The sequence below is a fragment of the Typopeltis vanoorti genome, chromosome 24, assembly GCF_054136105.1.
Source record: "Typopeltis vanoorti isolate ZY-2024b chromosome 24, IOZ_Tvanoo_1.0, whole genome shotgun sequence".
NCBI classification, from domain to species: Eukaryota; Metazoa; Arthropoda; class Arachnida; order Uropygi; family Thelyphonidae; genus Typopeltis; species Typopeltis vanoorti.
In genome coordinates this window covers 21,233,745-21,253,341 of record NC_143572.1, presented here as the reverse complement: position 1 = coordinate 21,253,341, position 19,597 = coordinate 21,233,745, and the positions used below count along the sequence as shown (strand labels likewise).

The 19,597-nt window shown below is 33.4% G+C and overlaps 1 protein-coding gene across 4 annotated transcripts in view; it reads left to right on the top strand.

Moving 5' to 3' along the window:
- LOC150092988 (nuclear receptor 2C2-associated protein) overlaps positions 1–19,597 on the top strand; it is a 142,911-nt gene that overhangs the window by 111,512 nt on the left and 11,802 nt on the right. The gene's annotated exons all lie outside the window — the stretch shown is intronic.

Below are 19,597 nucleotides of genomic sequence, written 5' to 3'. Positions count from 1 at the left end.
TTCAACTTAGCCTTCTGTGAGATATAAAAAAAAGTCATGAGGCACTGGATGCATCTTTGGTATAAGAACAGAGACTAATTATATTCTTGTGGAGAATATATAATTTTTTGATCTAGTGTCGTAGTTCTGTGCAGTAGCCCTATGAGCAAAATGTGAATTAGCTCACCATTCTTTTTAACATTTTTGTTAAACCTTAATTTTTGCAATATGCAGAGGTTTATCAGTTTCTGGATATCTGCAAATAATTAATCTTGTATACATAAAAGTAACAAATCTTAGCTTATTTTTAGAATACATGTATGTTGAGTGTTCACGTTCTCAAGAGTGGCTTTTTTAATGATAGTGCTAGTCATGGGAAGGTTAGAGCACATTAATACATGAGTTAAGGGTTAGATAATCTTGGAATCCTGCTTTGGAGACAGAACATGGTTTGTATGTATGTGTTTTCCTTTCATCTTCCAGTGACACCACCACCACCTTATTGGAGACCTGAAGTGGCTTACTGCCATGTTTGGTCTTCTGAGCAAGGGCTCTGGTTTCTTTCTCCCTTCCCCACTTTAGCACATGTAGTGTAGGTGATGACACTCTTCAAGGACATGCCAAATGCACTGTAGTGACCCAGACTCTCCCTATTCAAGGGTATAGCAGTAGTGGTTTTTCAGGCTGATTAGTACACAGAAATGAGCCTGATAGTAACAAATCTGAAAGATTCCTGATCAGATTATCTGATCAGGAATCCTTCATCACCTGAATAAAGTAAAGAGCTAACATTAACATTGCCAATTTTGATATCAGATTTAATACCATTTTCCTTCATAATGTGATCCATATAGATGATGAATAACAGTGGAAATAATGTGCATTTTTGTCACACACCTGATTTAACATCAAACCATCTTTCTGTACCTAATCAAAGTAGGTACAGAAAGTTGTTCTATAGAAATTCTGTACCTAATTGAAGCTCTTAAAACTGTAGCATTTTAAAAGCTTTCCTCTTAGCACCTTGTCATATGCTTTTTCCAGATCAACAAAACTTAAATACAAATCCTTGCTATCTTCCCAAGATTTCTCAGTTATTTGTCTTAAAGTGAAAATCTGATCCTGACAACCTCTATTCACCCTGAACCCAACTTGTTCTTCACCAAGCTTCCCTTCCACAATTGTTCTTAGCCAGCTATCAAGTATACTGGCATACATTTTACCAGAAACACTCAATAGAGAAATACCTCTGTAATTTTCACATTGTGTTATTTCTCTTTTTATATCTGGGTATTATGCAAGCTCTGCTGCAATCATCTGGAATTCAACCTTATGACCAGGATTTCTGAATTCTGCAATGCAACCACTGTAAAAATTTAAAACCTCAATATTTGAGCATTTCTGGTCACATTTCATCTACTTCAGCTGCTTTTCTACATTTCAGGTTTTTGATGACTTTCTCTACTTCAAGTATGATTTTTTATATATATATATATATATATATATATATATATATATTCCTGTTGGGAGTTTTCTACCACTGTGCTGACACTGCATGTTTCATTTAGCAGACTTTCAAAGTAATTACTCCAAACATCTAGAATATCTATCTTCAGTTTTCATTTCACCTTTATCATCTTTATTTCCTTTTACAGTACTCTTTTTCTCCATTTCTAAGCTTTTTCAGTTTCCTCCAGAATAGTTCTACCTTTCTGATATTTATTTTCTATGTTCTTACCAAAGTCTTCCCATGACTTTTGTTTAGCTAGTTTTACATAGTGCTTCACTTTCTCACATTTTCACTGTATTCTCTAAGAGCACAAGCTGATTTACTTGCTAGGAACTTTTCATATGCTTTCTTGTTTTCCTTCACTGCCTTTTTAACTTCCTGAGTCTATTATGGAGTTCTGATTTTTCTATCCTAACAGACAACCTCACCACATGCCTCTCTAGCTGAATCGATCAATGTTTTCTTCAGGTTTGTCACTGAAACTCCAAAGTTTGGTTCTTGTTTTCATACTCATTTTTTTTCTTAAATGATGTTTGTGTATTGAATCTACAGTTCGCCTCTGAAAGCTGCTCAACTTTGATTTGTTTTTGGAAGTTTTTCCACTTGGTTATACTATAAATTACATACATGGTTTCATCCTTTATCCAAGTGTAAGCAAACAAAGTTTGCACCTGAAATATAATCAGGACCAGGGTAGCTCATATATAGAAGCTAATGACTTCACATCACTTGCCAACAACTATCTCTAATCCAGGGTATTTTAATAATAAGGTGTGACACCTTTGGCAACTCGTAAATGAAAATTTGACTTCTGAATTACTTCAACCTTAGTATCACCTTTAGGTCTGGCTCCCACTGATGAGACCTCAATAAAGGCTGAAACTGTTTTTCGTGCTTACACTTGGATAAAGGATTAAACCAAGTATATAATTTTTTGATTTGTTTTAAAGCTTTCTTACATACTCTTCTTTTCAATATGAAATTCAATTTTATACTGCTCAAAAAGAGATGGTGATCACTTCCTATTTCAAATCCTTTGTATACTCTTGTCCTGAACCTGTTGCTATCAGCTATACATAGTCAATGAGACTTTGCTTATTTCTTGCATCTTCTCTCCATGTGAATTTGTCCACATTAGTTCCCAACACCATGTTCCAACATGGTGTTGGTAATAACTAATGCATGTCCTGAACAGAAATCCAGCAGGCATTTACCATTATTATTAACTTTTCTCTTTACTCCAATTTTCCCAAAACATTTCTATATGTCTAATCATTCCTACTCTGCTGTTTAGATCTTCAACAAGGACCAACTTTTCCTTTTTCATTGTGCCAGCTACCTTCCCTAATGCCTCAAAAAAAATACCTCTATTTCTTCCTTGGTAGAACCTTCTGTGGAACCATAAGCTCAAATAAGTCTCATTATCCAGATCTCCATTATGATATTTGCCCACATCACTCTACTTGATATTGCCTGCCATTCAAGAAGATTTATCCTAATATTTTGTGTTGAATACTATAGCTACTTCCTGTTTTCCCTGATTGTTAGTGGCTGAATATAATATTTTGTATTTGTTGCTTAGAAAGATCTCACTGTTTTTGTCTTCTTTATTTCAGTCACTCCTATTTTGCAATCTGGTACTCATCCAATTCTTCTGCTAGTTCTATTTCTTTTCTATTGATGCTTCTTATGTTGATAGCACCAAGCAGGTGATGCCCCAGCTGGCATAAAATTCTGTCATGTTGTACCATCATTTTACATTGTTCTTTAAGCCAATAAGAATACAAGTTGATCAGCTAAATCCCAAATTGCAAACCTATCCTTGTTCATGCAGTATATGGGTAGATACCTAACAGGTGCACCATGAGAAGCTGAGGATTGGACATTAGGTCAGAAACCCTGGTCGATTCTCTGCATTCCTTAAAAGGTTACGTGGAGATCTCCCAGTTATACAGCTTTCATCCTGCAAACACCTGCTAAAAACTTATTCTCTATCCTATATTGCCTCTTCAATCTTTCCTACTTGGCTAACAACTACAGTATGGAAACATGCCTACTTTCAGTCAGCCAATAAATTACTATCCAATTGCTCTTACAGCCGTTCTCTTAAAAACTGCAGGAAGTCATCAAACAGCCAACTTTTACACTCCCTGGAAGTCCATCAGCTACCTAGTCTAGCCATAAATACTGTTACAACTTGAACAGTGCAAAAACCTTTAATCTATCAGTAAATCATTTATAACTTTCAGCACATACAATCCATTTGTATAACATGCATATAGCAGCACTCAGCGCTTGAAATATTTCCCTTTAGCCTTCATGTACACCCAAAGTCTATGTGGCCGCATATTGATGGTGGCATGCACAGCATGCAGAAACGCTGCCACTGCTTGCTCCAAATCCATCTTCAGGCTGGCAATGCTGGGGTGTCGTTCCTTGCAGGCTACTCTCTCAAGCTACTACAATTTGAAGTCCAACAGATTCAGATTGGGACCTCCAGACAGCATCAGATGGTGATATGTATTGTCCAATCATTAGAAGCCACAAGGCCTTCATAATAAATGTCTTAACTTTTGATATCCTCACTATTTTTCAATGGGATGAGGATAACGTGTTAACTTCAATGCTACTAAAACTCAGCCCTTTGTAATTTCCCACAAAAAAGATTTTGCATCTGTTCCCTTTAGTTTCAATAATTATCAGATTTTTCTTCTTGGATTGACATGCATCTCTGGTCTTTGAAACATATCGCATCCATAGCTTCTCCAGCTGCCAAAAAATTCAGTGTCCTTTCCCACTGAAGGTACTACTTTTCACAACTGTTAACATTCATAAATCCTAAATCCTCCCAATGTGGAATACTGTTTACACATTTGATGTGATGACCCTCTCTTACAGAATTGTGTCCCTCTCACAGCATTCAGTGTCCTCTATGTTATGCGTGTTCTACGAGTTTGTTCAGTGTCAGTGCTCTGCTGAATTGGCTACTATCATTTCACTTTCTTCAAAAATTATAAGAACAAGAGCAGCTGCTGGTTAACATCCATTTATCATCCTTCTCCAAAGTTATCAAACCAACTTTTCTTTCATTCTATCTTCCCCTATTACCTGGTACAGTCCTCCCTCACTCTGTCTTTTGCGAAGAATACAACCTTCAACTATTCAAAAAAAACGTGTCAACAGATTTCTTCTTACTTGTCCTTCATTGATATCTTTTCTTCTGCATCACAGTCATCTTGTTCTTATTCATGTTGTTCATTAATGTTAATGAGGCCATCATCACTCAGTTCTTCTGAGTGCTAGTAATAATTTCCAAACATTTATTGAATGAGACAAGAGTTTGCATGCTGTTACTTTGGGTACCTCCATCTATTTTCACTTCAAGTGAGAATCTTCCATGTAGGGTGGACCAAATGTTTTCAATTAACTTTTATTTATAAAATTATTTGTGAACTGTCTTAATGATATAGAAAATTTCAAATGCAATTCTGATTTCGAGTTATATAAATCTTTATGTGCATTACATTAATCTTTTACTTTCTGCACCTGATGATTGCAGTTTTTACTACATTTTCTGCAACTGAAAATTTGAAAGAGGATGTTAGGACAAATGTATTTAGATACTATGTTTTATGCTACAGTAAAACTGTTTTAGTTTTGTATATGCAGTGTAGCAATGTGAGAAGGGAGGTGTTTTTCATTATATGAGGTTATTTCTTTCCAGATAGAAAGAAAGGACTTCATATTATTATTATTATTACATCACACCTCCAGGGAGTCCAAAGACTCATCGAGGAAGGGCATCTACTCTACAACTCTTCAACTCACTACTCCACCAACCTTCATCATCTAACATCAACACCATCTACCACTGACCACCAACACTAGTACTTTCACAGACAATCATAAACATCCATGCCCACAGCGGGATTCGAACCCGCAGCCTTTTGGCTGGAGAGCGGATATGCCAACCAGGCCGACATATTAGGAGTTCTCTTTAATTACATTAGTTGTCACTAAATATAGTACATACTCTGTTGAATGTGTGTTTACTATATTTAGGGATTTTATTATTTAGCGTATGATGTACAGATTGCAGAATATTACATAAAACAGCTTGTAAAAATCATATTAAAAGGGGTACAATAGGTTGAAATGATTAAACATCAAAATTAAGAATCAGGAGTTAGAGCTTAATCCTTAAATTCCGGATCCACTCCAGTTTAAAAAAGTCCTCTTTAGTACCTGAGAATCAGTAGATAGGGCACTCAAGCACAATGTGATTAATAGTCTGGATCCCCCTTCTGCATTCACAGTTTGGAGTATCGGACCAGTTCCATTTATGTAAGAGATGCTTACATCTCCCATGTCCTGTTCTGATCCGATATAAAGTGGTCCATACATGTCTAGGGAGACATGTATGTACCATTTTTTTCGAATCAGAACAGGACATGGGAGATGTTGAATTTGAAATGGGAATTTGAAGATTGGAAGTACGTTGAAGCCAGTACTCTCCCGATGGCTCGCATAGGTCGAAGTTCTGGTTGTTCATTTGTATTGCACTCCTCCAGTAAGTGCACTTGGATTTCAGTCTTTGTGAGGTATGGAAGGAAATGTCTTGGTGGATAGGCAAGGAACTGTTTCCAATTATTTTTGTCCATAATTTGCTTAAGGCTTGGGTCCTGTGAAGCGAGGGAGGGGCTATATTACTGAGAGTTGGGAGCCAGTAGCCAGGAGTAGATCTTAGAGCTCCAGAGATTATCCTCATACTTTGATTCAGCTGTGCATCGACTAAAGAAGCATGTGTGCTGTTCAGCCACACAGGAGCACAATACTCTGCTATGGAATAGACCAAAGACAGAGCAGTAGTATGCGGTGTGCTGGCATCAGCACTCCAAGAAGTACCAGCAAGTTTATGCATTATATTATTACAAGTTTTTAATTTTCCAGGTTCTTTCTAGAATCTGGAAAACTAAATGTAGCAATATTTTCTAGATGATGTTTAAATGTCAAACGTCTGTAGTTAAATTTCACCTGTTTATTTCTGAAGTAAACTTTTGAGATATAGTTGGCCTGGATATTACTTAAACGAAAGGATGCTACTTCAGTTTTGTTCAGGTTAGGTTGTAATCGCCATCGTCTAAAGTATTTATCAAGTACAGCCAGATCTTCAGTTAAGATGTTCTCAGCTTTTTTGAATGTTGAGTTGCAATGGCAATATTGTCAGCGTACATGAATCTCCATGATGTTGTCTCTGGGATATCACTAACATATAAGTTAAAGAGCAATGGGGCAAGAACTGAACCCTGAGGTAGGCCATTTTTAATCTTGAAGAATTTACTTTTGGATTTATTGAGAGATACTTGTATCCATCTGTCTGCTAGTATTTGATTAATTAGGTTGGCTAGTTTGGTGATGGGATAGTGATAGTTTCTAGAAATTTTAAAATAAGACCCTCTCTCCACACTGTGTCATAGGCAGCAGAGAGGTCCATGAATACCGCTATTGTTTTCAACTGTTTTTCATAATCATTCTCTATAAAGGTTGTCAAGTACTTGATCGCAACAACTTCTGTCAGGTTTGAAGCCAGCCTATTCCTGTGGAGTTCTGTTATGTATACTTGAAGAAATTCTGTTGTATAGCATTCTTTCGAGAAGTTTCAGACAGATGCTTAACTAAGTGCTTAACAAGATGCTTAATAAAGCTACACCTCATTCAAGGTCAAGGACAATCCCAAAAGTTTCATTGATACCTGCATGGACAAATGTGTTAAGTGAATTTTGAATATGTGTTAAATAAATTGTGGTATCAATTTATTAACTGTGTTAATTTGAAAAGTATGTTATTCAAAACCATGTAAAGTGAGGGATTCCTGTATATTAAAAAAAAAAAAAGTGTTGTGGTCTCACACTGGGTGATGAAAGCTATTTTACTGTCTTATTAATGACTTCACAGACATCCATGTCACAGTGGAATTTGAGTTCTCAGCTTGTTAGTTGAAAAGTGGCTATGCCATCCACCCAAGGTGGCAAAAGTATCTGATCAAGGATCGGATATATCAAAAATAGATTTTGAAACCAGCTGATGAGCAAATCTTGAAAGTGTTCTGAATTTCTCTAAGAGACATTTAACTATACTTGAACACGTTAAGATACTCATTTTTTGTCAACTTCATTATTTTTGTCATTTTTTTAAATTCAATGTTTTGAGGATTTCTTTCGGTTTGAAGGATGTGTATAATTGTTTGTTTGCATTTACACAAATTAGGCAATAAAAGCTATGGAGACTGTGATTATATTGAAAATTTATTCTGTTTATTTATTTTTCTGATCCTGAGTATTGTATACAAACCAAGTGGGAAAAATTATGTGACTTCTTGTTTCTTATCAAAATAAACAAAATAAGCCTGTATAAATCTGTTATATTTATCAACAATACTTGAATTATTATTTTTTTTATTATACAGTAATTCACATGGTATCTATGGTGCTTTCAAGGGTGCTGAAGACTGGTTAATGAATTGGCTAGATAAGAGGCTTTTCATGTATGCAATCCATACTCTAATAAGGGGAAATGTCAATTTTAGTTTCATGTTTAGTTGGAAATGCAATTTTAGTTACATCCTAGTCAGTCTGCAATCATCTTTACAGATGACTGCAGACTGACTAGGATGTTCAAATACCAAAATTGTAACTTTATTTTATTTTATTTCTTTTCTCCTAAGTTCATTATTGTTAATTTTATGTGAATCCCCACCCACAAAAGTCTGTAAATTTGTAGCATACATTAATGTTAGTACTGTGAGTGAGCTAAGACGGTCAGATAATTGGGAACCTTGAAAATCCTGCTCTAGAGAACAAACATGGAACAACTTTTTTTTCCAAGTCATTTCAGGCCTTCAGTAAGCAGGATAGTTTCATTTACTGCCCTAAAAGATATTCTCATTTCCATTTGTGTATTCCTGGTGGAATCTGAACCCATAACTTGTTGGTTTGAGAGCAGATATGTTGTCCACTCAGTTAATCAGATCAGTAAAGGAATTCTTTCATTAACAGAAAAATTTCCCTCCACTATGCAAATTCTAGATATGTGCAGTTAGTCATAACAATAAAAAAAAATTGCTAAAGTGTGTGTATTAACTGATTGAGTACTAAATGAGCACTATATGCCACAATTTTTTTTTTTTTTTTTTTTTTTTTCATTTACACAATTGAAGGAGTGAATGTTTCCCATTTCCTTATGGAATAGGGAAAACTGAAATTTTGTACACAGATGCAAAATTTTAGTTTTCCAGCTTTTCTGACAAAAGTGTCATCGTTGATGTTTTCTCCCTTGTAGGGTGCTGTTTCAGAGGGAGGTTGTTTTTTGGGATCTATCTTTTTTTAAAGATATGTTGAATTAAAGTTCTCATGTCTTCAATTATTTCTTTACCTTTATGTGTTAGCATTTTGTTATAAATTTACCAATTATAGATGATTTTCTATTTTTAAGTTTTTAGAGATATTGTTTATTTTAATTTCATTTTTGTTTTCTGACTATATATTTTTTATATTTTTATTTCTTCTTTGCCTTCATATAATTTGAAAAAGAAAATAATTCCCTGACTGGTGTATATTTATATATTCACAAATTTCATTTCTTTGATTTTGGATCATTCTCCAGATGTTTCTCTTCTCTGTAATCATATTTCAGTTGTTTACAGTACCTTCTGAGTATTTTTTGCAAGTCATATTTCATTTCTTAGTATTAAACATTTTAAAAGATACTTTTTTTGTTTCTAATGTTTTTATTTTTTCAATATACCACAGGATCCATTTTGTTTCTGTTCTGTTGCTTCTATGCTGCTTGTTTAATGTTTTAAACTCAGTGAGAATTTTCATTACTGATACTATTTTTTTGAAATTGCCCTTTTAGTCTATTTCAGACGAATGTTCTTTCTCTCTCTCAGTTTACATTTTTGATATAATTTATCCATGTTGCCGTTTGGATAATTAAGGCATTAGTGGCAGAGGTGACTAAAATTTTCGGTAGAAGCTATGTTTGGCTTTTTGTTTATAAGTATGGGTTTTATTTATTTATCTTTAAAAGCTACATAATTGATAGATCAGTTATTGTGTGTACCTTCTAAATCCAGGAAATCATTGATAAGTAACCAAATTTTAATTGAGATCAGTGTATGATTTCTACTTTCCATTTAGTTAATTTCATAGCCACTTGTAGGGATTACAGGAATAGTTTGCTATAGTGAATAGTTTACTGTAGTGAATTTCACAGTCGTGCCTGTGGGGATTTGAGTGGGACTTTTCATTGGTTATGAGTGAGTTTGTTATAGCACTGGACAAGCATTATTGTCTTGTAGGATAAATGTCTCCCCTATCATGCTATTTATATAAGTTGCAGCATTGATGATTCTGCTAGAAAGCACATACAAGTCATTGTGTCTGCTCACAAGATGCTTCCCCAAACCATTCCACTACCTCCACTGTAAGTGTCCCTTTCACAAATTTTCGAGGGATGATAATGTGTCCCTGGTTCCTTCCAGATCAGAGCATGCCTGGTATCACTTTGTAGAGCAAATGAGGACTCTTCTGTAAATAATACTGACCTCCATCCATTGGACTTCAGTCTAATTGACATGGAGCCTGGCCATCTCTCCTGTGGTGTAGAGATAGGGATGTGCAGACTATTGGTTACCTATCATACATACTATCATTGTGAAGTTTCTGTGCAAGTGGAAAGAGTACTAGTATTCCTGTAGCCCATATGAGGTCAGATTGTAACTGATTCATTCAGCGAGCAGATAAATCAGATATTGGTCATACACTGTGGTTGTAGCTGGCCTTCCTTCACTGTATCTCTGCGAAGCTGTTTATGACTATTGCAATTGATTCCACAGTCCGTGAACCATGGAATGACTCGCATGCAACCATCTTGCTACTTCTGTTGACTTTGGCTGGCCTCTAGTCTTATGACGATTCACAACCTAAACTTATCAGTTAAATGTCTTGCAGCCATATCCCAGAATTTTGAAAATGTCTTTGAGAATGGAAAACTACTGCAAAATGTCTGCTGTGGCTCATTTGCATATACTGCTGATGCCACTCATTTGTATGAGATAACCAGATTCATTGTCACTTTTTACATAATGTAGTTATTTGATAAGTTTTTTTTTTTTTTTTCTCTTTTCCCCCTGAATTTTCAGTTTTTCTCTTTGTTCCTTAATTTTTGGAAACCTGTAGTTCCAGTGTGTGTTACAGCATATCAGAAGCTGATATGAAAAACTTGGCAGAAAAAGTATGTTGAAGTCCCTTTGAAAATTTGATGTACATATAACTCAAAGTATCCACAATGTATTTATTTGATGTTAGCATATACAGAACACACAACTGCATTGTTTCCTTTGGTTTTGAATACTCTTAGCACAGCAGCAGCAGAGCTTTTATGCTTGTATAAAACGTATTTTTGCTGGACTGTATGCAAGCCACAAATGCACTCTCCTTCACCTCTTGAACATCAGAATGCACTTTTTAGGTGGATCAGAACAAATGGTTTAAAAAAGGAGCATCATTTGGTTTCCTAAATGTAGCAGCAAAATTTCCCGGTAACAACAAAGATCCTAATGTTAGAAGAATACATGGTTGAAAATCTCAAAGTAGGTTGTAATAAGCTTGAAGATTCATTTCTTGTACTGTCATTTAGATTATTTCCTTAAGAATTCTGGTACATTGAGCAAAGAGCATGGTGAAATATATTCCTTGTCTAGAACAGGGTGAAAGATTTCACCATGAATATAAAAAGAGAAGGAACATACTGTGTATGCTGGGACATTAGAAGATAGTAGATTACTATTGATTTAAAAAGAGAAACTACTGATGTCTCTCAAGGAGAAAAAAAAATCAGAAAACAGCAATTTAAAGATAAGAATCATGTTTTCTTTCTTTCTTTTTTTTTTTTTTATTTTAAAAAATAGGAATTCCAGATAACTGTACTTTTACATAACTCTGCTTTCATTTTCTTTTGTATCCTTTCCTTCATGCTTACACAATGATCAGAATACGTTATGAAACTTATGGAAACAACTACTGTATTGGAGTAATATTAAACTAAAGTTTTACTCCGACACGGTAGTTGTTTCCATGAGTTTCATAATGTAGTTTTTAAGATGATGCTTATTTAGTCATTAACTTAAAATAAATTTGACATAATAAAGATACCTTTGATATATAAGATTTTTTGCAAACTAGATATTTCAAAAATTATATTCATTTAATTTTTGAAATCAGTGTAGCAAACTAAGGCTAGTAAGCCCAAAGGCAAACAAATCTCATTTGATATGTTTCAATTTGCTGTAGCTGGTCATATTCTCATAATGATGAGCTCATGGTTTGATACCTTCATTCTGCATAATTACCTTGCTGAAGAAGTTATCCAGATTGCAAAACAGACACTATATAGGGAAGAGACAGGTTTGATGCACGTGGGTGTGTATAGATAAAATATTATTTTCTTTATTTTATTTTTTATACTGTTATTTATTTATGTTTTTATTAATATTCTTGCTGATTACTAATTTAGATAGGTCAGTGTATAGTGTCAGGGTTACAACATAATGCTGGCAAAAATTGTATAAGATTTTAGTATATCTAATCTAAGATAATTTAGTCACTTAAAATAGAATGGAAAGTATTAGTAAAGCAAGTGTTTGAATCAAAAATGGCAGATAAGACTCAGTAACATACAGGTGAATGCTTGATATAGTTAGGATGGTTTTAGATGATTGAAATTAATATCTGACCTAGCAGATAATACTAGTTTAGAAGAAAATATTTATTGGAAAACAGTGAAATATTAAATGTATTGATACAAAATTAATAACGGAAAAAACTCATGTACAAAGATTATTTAATAGTATAATTTTCGCCTGTGTGTCACAGGCATCTTCAGTACATTAAGCTCAAATTAAACAATAACTGACAATTCCAAAAAGCGCCACCTAAGTAGCTGGTGTAAGATAACTAAAAAGGTCAATAACTTTCCTAAAACAAAAAAATGCTTCTTTATAAAGGCGTTCCATGAGAAACCGACTTTTGTGAAGAACTCTTGTCTTTCTCCAATGAACTCTGTGTCTAGTGAAGATGGCATGTTCTGCAAGTCCAGACTTTTCAGGTTTAAAGTATTTAATATAAGATTGGTGTTCTTCTAGCCGAATAGAGGCATCTTCCCGTTTGTCCGAAATATGGGAAGATCTGTATTTCAGACAAAGACATTGGAGAAAGACAGGAGTTCTTCACAAAAGTCAGTTTCTCATGGGAACGCCTTTATAAAGAAACATGTGAAACTCTACTTCATTCTCCTAACTTAAACAGATGCGACGGCTTACATCTATTCCCCTTTATGGGAGATAGTACTTTACAAATCAGCTAATCTTTCCTAACTTTTTATTGTATTAATTTTTTTTTTTTTTTTTGTTTTAGGAAAGTTTTGACCTTTTTAGTTATCTTACATCAGCTACTTAGGTGGCGCTTTTTGGAATTGTCAGTTATTGTTTAATTTGAGCTTAATGTACTGAAGATGCCTGTGACACACAGGTGAAAATTATACTATTAAATAATCTTTGTACGTGAGTTTTTTCCGTTATTAATTTTGTATTCGATATGTTTACTCACGGTATACCTCTTTTAACACTTTCATTGCCAAGCTGAAAATTGGAATTTCGTGTGGTGGGCAAATTTTTTTATTTTTTTATTTAGTTAGCGACGTCAACGCGATAACGTGTGATTGGCCGGCAGGTGAGAACTCGCATCACGCGATATCGCATGATTGACAATGAACATGTTAAAACTTATTAAATGTATTGGATTGTCATATCTAGTATGTCGCTTGAGGGTGTTGCACCAGAAAATGATTTAAGACTGTAGATATTGAAGAAGCAGTTTTAGATAATTACCTTTTAGTTACTCATTAGTGAAGCATTGATTTTTTTTCTTATATCTTTCGGAGTGGCCACAAGACCTTTTCATATCACAGTATTCACAAATTTTAGAACAATAGTCTTATTGAAGAATAAATTATCTATGTATTTATATGAAGATTGATTTTGCCGAAATAATCCTGCAAATTTTTACAGATTGTTTTTTTTAATTTTTTTAATTTTCGTTATCCAAGAAAAAAAAAATTGGATAGCAGTCTTTAGAACACAGATAGCAAGTCACTTGGTATCAAACTTCTGCTAAATCTGTTTACTCTTTGAGAAATCATTACCTTGTCTTGCCTTGCCTTCAAACCAGAAAGAATGTGTATGTATCTAGATGAGCATTCACATTCATGTATAAATGTTACATATAACACATAGCAAGCTAATGCCATGAAATTTCCTGAAAGAGTTGCAATCTGTGAGTCTTTATTAACAACAGCAAACACACATCCTTATATGCATAGGTCATAGAATCCAGACCATGCTGAAATTGATCCTCTGGAACAGTGAACTATGCTGTGCTTTCTGATGAATGCTTATAAATGGTGGATACCTGGAGAATACTTTTTTAATTGAGCATGTTGTTGCAGCAGTGAGGACTGCAGATGTAATGATGTAGATTGTGATGATGTGATTATATAGCATTAGTTCTTACACTTTCCAACATGATAATGCTTCATCTTAGGAGGTAGTCATTGTATGCATATAGCATGAAGAAAATAACATCAGAACATTGCAACAACCAGCATAGCATCCCAATCTGAATTGTTAGAATATCTGTAGAATAAACTGGAAGCCACACTGAATTATGTCGGGGTTTAGGTGAACTTGCTAACATCAGTGTAATGAAGTAGAATTACTCCTGTTAAAGAGAATTACAATACCAGCTTTCTATCAGAAATTAGTAGAAAGCTTTTCATGATATATTGAAGCAGTTATGACTAAAAGTGGGATGACATGATATTAATTCTGTCAATAAAGACATGTTTTGTTCATATATGCATTTGTTCCATGCCTTTTGGTAGGATAGTATATGTAAGTTGTGTGTTATACAGTGATTATGCACACGCATACAAAATTTGGAATTTTTTAGTCTATAACTCTATACGTTTAATGGTAATTTTTTAGTTTTGAATTTTCATGTTGGTTAATTACAGCTCCAGCTGCTTATCTAATATCAATCAAAAATATGATTCATTTTTTTATCCTGGGAATTATAAACAGTGATGTGAGAGATGGAAATATGAATCTTTTATTTATTTTTTATGAGCAGGAAATATTTTATATGAAAGAGCATTATCTTCCTCTGCATGATTAAGCTTAAGACTTTATTTCCTATTTTTGTGTTTTATTTCCATACATTTTTAATTTATCTTAAATGTAATTTTTACTTCTTTTCTGAGAAACGTTTATATTCTGATTTTAATTTAAGTGAATTTAATTACATTACATTGTCATGCAATCTGGGTGGAACAATTCTCTATTCATGTTTTCTTTTCTGTGAAGTGAAGCAGAGTGAACAGTAAAAGTTGACCATCAAAGACCTTTGGAGAAGTGGGAAAATAAAAAAAAGGTGGAGCTAGCAAAGGAATTGCAGAGATAAATATTTGACATAGTGGTGTTACAGACAAAAAAAGGACAAAGCAGGTGAAATGCTTTTAAATAATACTTGGACACCTGCTTTTATAACCTAATTTGTTCCTGAAAACCATCATTAGCAAGTTGTCATAAATCAAATTTTAATTTCCCCTAGACCCAGCATCATGAATTAAGCTTGCATTTCTTGTGTGAATTATATAATATCGCATATTATATATCCACTGAAATTATCCACCAAACTACACAACACTTAAATAATGAAACACATTTATTTAGTTATGCAAAAGTGAAAACATCAAAGGATTTATTGTTACATCTTCTGAAAATCAATCTGCTTCTTTCTTTGGAACTAAGAATTTTTTTTTCTTTCTTTTCTCTAAAAATTTCCATGTAGACAACAAGGCCTTCCAAAACTCCATTTGAAATTTGTATTATCAGTTTCTAAATTTTTTTTTTACCAGTCAGTTTTTTCCAGTTTGTAAATCTTTGTAATGTAACGGTAGGGGTAGGATGAAGTTCTCGAATTTCTTTTTCTTCAGTGGTTTCTTGCTCCACTATTTTGATAAATTCCTGATTGGTAGGTTTTCCCTTCACTCTCCTGAAATGAATAGCTTCGTGGTATAGATGAATGACCTAACTGACTCGAGCATTTGTCATGAAGTGAATGTATTCATTTATTATTATTATTATGTGACACCTCCAGGGAGTCCAAGGACTTGTCATGGGAGGGCACTCTACTCTACTTCGTAAATACATCTCACCCTCTCCATTACTACTTAATTCTCCTACTATGACACTACTACCATCAACGCCGTCTACTACCCATCATCACCAACAATAGTATTTTTTGGCTGTAAATTGTGAGTGTTCTGAAGGCCGATTTATCTGTACACGGGATTTCTGGGAGTAAAAAACCCCACTTCCTCCATATGAGATTGGCTAACTCATAAATATCTATTTGACAGATTATCGTTCATGCTATTTACGTTTATACCGTTAACACTTTGCATTTCTGATTTGTTTGAAGAGTTCATTCTTTGAACAGATAAAGTGCTAAGTGAATAATAGTAATATTAATAATAACGATGGTGGTTTATGAGGATAAGTAGAGTAAGGTGTGTTGAGGCAGTCTAATCCCACTAACTTTGAAGCTAGGGTTACTTTTATGAAGAGAGTAGGATTAGCATACTCTGTTTATGATACTTTTTATGGATGGAGTGTAGTAGGTTTTGGATATTCCAAGTGCTTAAAATCAATAAACACAAGGATTATTCCAGGAACTCTCATTTTTAATTCTTATTTCCTTTTCTGTTATAGTTAATATTATATGAATTCTTTGCAACATCGAAGTAATGTTTCACTTAGTCACCATTGTAATGCCACAAGTAAGTGTTGAGTTACTATGACACATATCTCTCATCTCACTCACAACATTAGTAATCTTATTATTTAATAAGATTAATCTTAGTAGCTCCATAATGCTGATTAAGAAGAACTAAGCAGAAGACAAACTCACTGAGATAATTAGAATTTTGTTGACAAATCAACAGCAGTTACATATTACAATCATTCACTTTACAGAAATATCTCATTTGACACTGCCAAGTAACCTAAACCGAAAAACAAAATGATTAAAAATGACACTATCATAAGGAAACTACCAAGTAAGGTAAAATGTTCTCACTATATAAGGATGTAGCAGCTTAATGTTAGTTCCTCCATAAGGATCTTTATAGAGGAGCTAACACCACCTGAGGGCACATGAGGTGAAAATCTGTAAACATTAGGGCACAACATTGCTCAACTACATTTAAAAAAATAAAACAAAAATATATATTCAGTCCCCCTACACACTAAAAGTTGCAAAATTTGTGGCACATTAATACCATATGTTGGCAACCTATAGTCAACTGTGAAATAATAAAAGTATCATCAGATATCTTGATGATGGATGATGCTGGCTCACCAATCCTGATATTTACTGTAACTTATCCTCTTTTATGTGAATCCCATGTGTGAAAGGTTGTAAACTTTTTTATTTTTAATACCATGAATGGGTTTGATAATAAGTTTAGTTTTTTAAAGTGATAGCAAGCGTTTTTTGGGGAAGGAAAGTAAACCATGCTTGGAAAAAAAAAACTTGTTTTCATCCTCAAGTGTGTGCAAACAAAAAAAGTTTGCTTGTGAATATTTTTACACCTGTGCTACTAGTATATAGAGGAAATTAATATATGTGTGTGTGTTAAAGATGTCAAGCTATTTTAAACCTGGTTTTACTCCATTTCCCAAGTAAGCAAACAGACAAATAAGTCAAGTTTGCGCCTGCACGTAGTGCAAGTGTAAGTGACCCTTAAAGTAGTATTATACCCAAGGTAAAAAACTTCCTACATCTATCTCTCATCCTGAGATTTTTATTTAATAAGGTCAAAGCACCTTATGGTAACTTGTTTTGGTAAAATACTTATAAGCTCTGTATTACTTAACTTTGGTATTTCTAAGCCTAGCTCCCACTGATGAGATCTCAATAAAGGTCGAAACCGGTCTGGGTAGTGGTCCCTTGCCTTTAATGCATAGCATCATACATCTCCTAAAGGAGATGAGCTTTTGCATTAAGGGTAAATATTAAGAATAGTGATCAGAGCTTATTCCACCTTTACCACGAGTTGCCTAGACGTGTACTACTTTACAGGTCACTTAGACTTGCACTACCTGCAGGTGCAAACTTGACTTATTTGTCTGTTTGCTTACTTGGGAAATGGAGTAAAACCAGGTTTAAAATAGCTTGGCATCTTTAACATATATTATACCCAAGGTAAAAAAACTTCTTATATATATATATATATATATATATATATATATATATATATATATATATGAAGAAAGAATGATCATTAACTCAGTTAACATACATATTTTGATGAAGGCTGTTACAAGCCGAAACTAGTCATGTTTTTATATTAAAACCTTTTTACTTAAATCTCGGGTTCTATTCATTCAATTCTTTAAAAAAATATATATATATATATATATGATTAGCCTAGTCATGAAGATACTTCATGTGTGAACTTTGATTTGTGTTTACACTTGAGTAAACACAAATATAAGGATAAAAACAAGAATATAATTTATTGTCAAGTATAATTTTGCTTTCAAGTTACTGATACATAGTAATTGGAGATGATAGCTGTCTAGAATCTTGTGCTCCACTAGGCTAACAATCAGATGATTTCAGTATCATAGCAGTTGTAATTCACTTGAACAAAATGCACTTGGCATTAATTTCCACTTATGTGCATAAAGAAATTAGGAACTGCATTATACAGGTAAGCAGAAACCAGGCATTGTTATCTGAAATTAGTTCTTAATATAAGACTGCTTTTACTCCCCCCCCCAGTAATATTAGGATACCACAATGCAGAATATAGCATTAATACTATGCTCCACTAATTTCAGATTTAAGTCTACTAAAATACATGCATAAATTGATAGAGAAAACACAGAAGAAACAAGAAAAATCTTCTTGATTATATAACTGTTAATAGCAGGGGTTGAAATTATTTTGAACCAAAATAAAATGTTCCTCTCAAATAATTCAAAAGTATTTTTATTTTCTAATTGCACAAATTAATAATCCAGGATAGAAGTTTTTTTTGTTATTGTGAATTTTTTATCTATCCAGATTGGAATAATTTACTTCTTCCTTAAAACCATCATTAGGATACCACAATGTAAAGATATATTTCCAGGTCAGGGCAAAAAAACAAACGTCAATCTGTATATATTTTATTTTATTTTATTTATTTTTTCATAACAAGAAATAAATAAAATTTATTTATTTATTTCTTGACTATATAGGACTAATTTGAGAATTATGATAGTGAAAAAAAAATGACACAAAAACAGTATTTATTTATTGTTGCTGCTAGCAAGGAAATATAATTTCTTAAATTTTGTGTCCTTAAATTTGTAAATATGAAGGAAATATAATATTTATAATTTAAATTTGTTGAAATACAAAATGAAAGTAAAAGAAAAGTTTTATTTATAGAGAAGATGTGTATGTTTCAGACGAAGCACTCTTTTCTGAGAGTGAAATTTTTTTGCTTTAAATCAAAATGATTTACCAGAATAAAAAAAAAATTTTGCTCCTCTGGATTAAATCCTCAAAGATAGATATCCTAGAGCCTAAACATCAATTGTTCCAGTAGGATAGTAATATACGAAGGTTGTTTGAAAAGTTTGGTAAAAATATAAGTTAAACACATTTTTTTTGGAAAAAATCAACCTTTATTTCTCAACATAGTCTCCATCAAGGTCTACACATTTGGTCCAGCGAGTTTCCAATTTTTTCATCCCATCTTATATCGCCATTCCATAACTCCAATTTAGCCTTATGGGTACCAAGCAAATTATCATTATCGGTGACTTTAATTTTCTCTTTAATTAATAAAGGGAATGGATACACTATGATAAGGTTGGATTTTTTCTAAGACATTTGAGAGGATACCACATGATAGGCTGTTGTGTAAACTGGA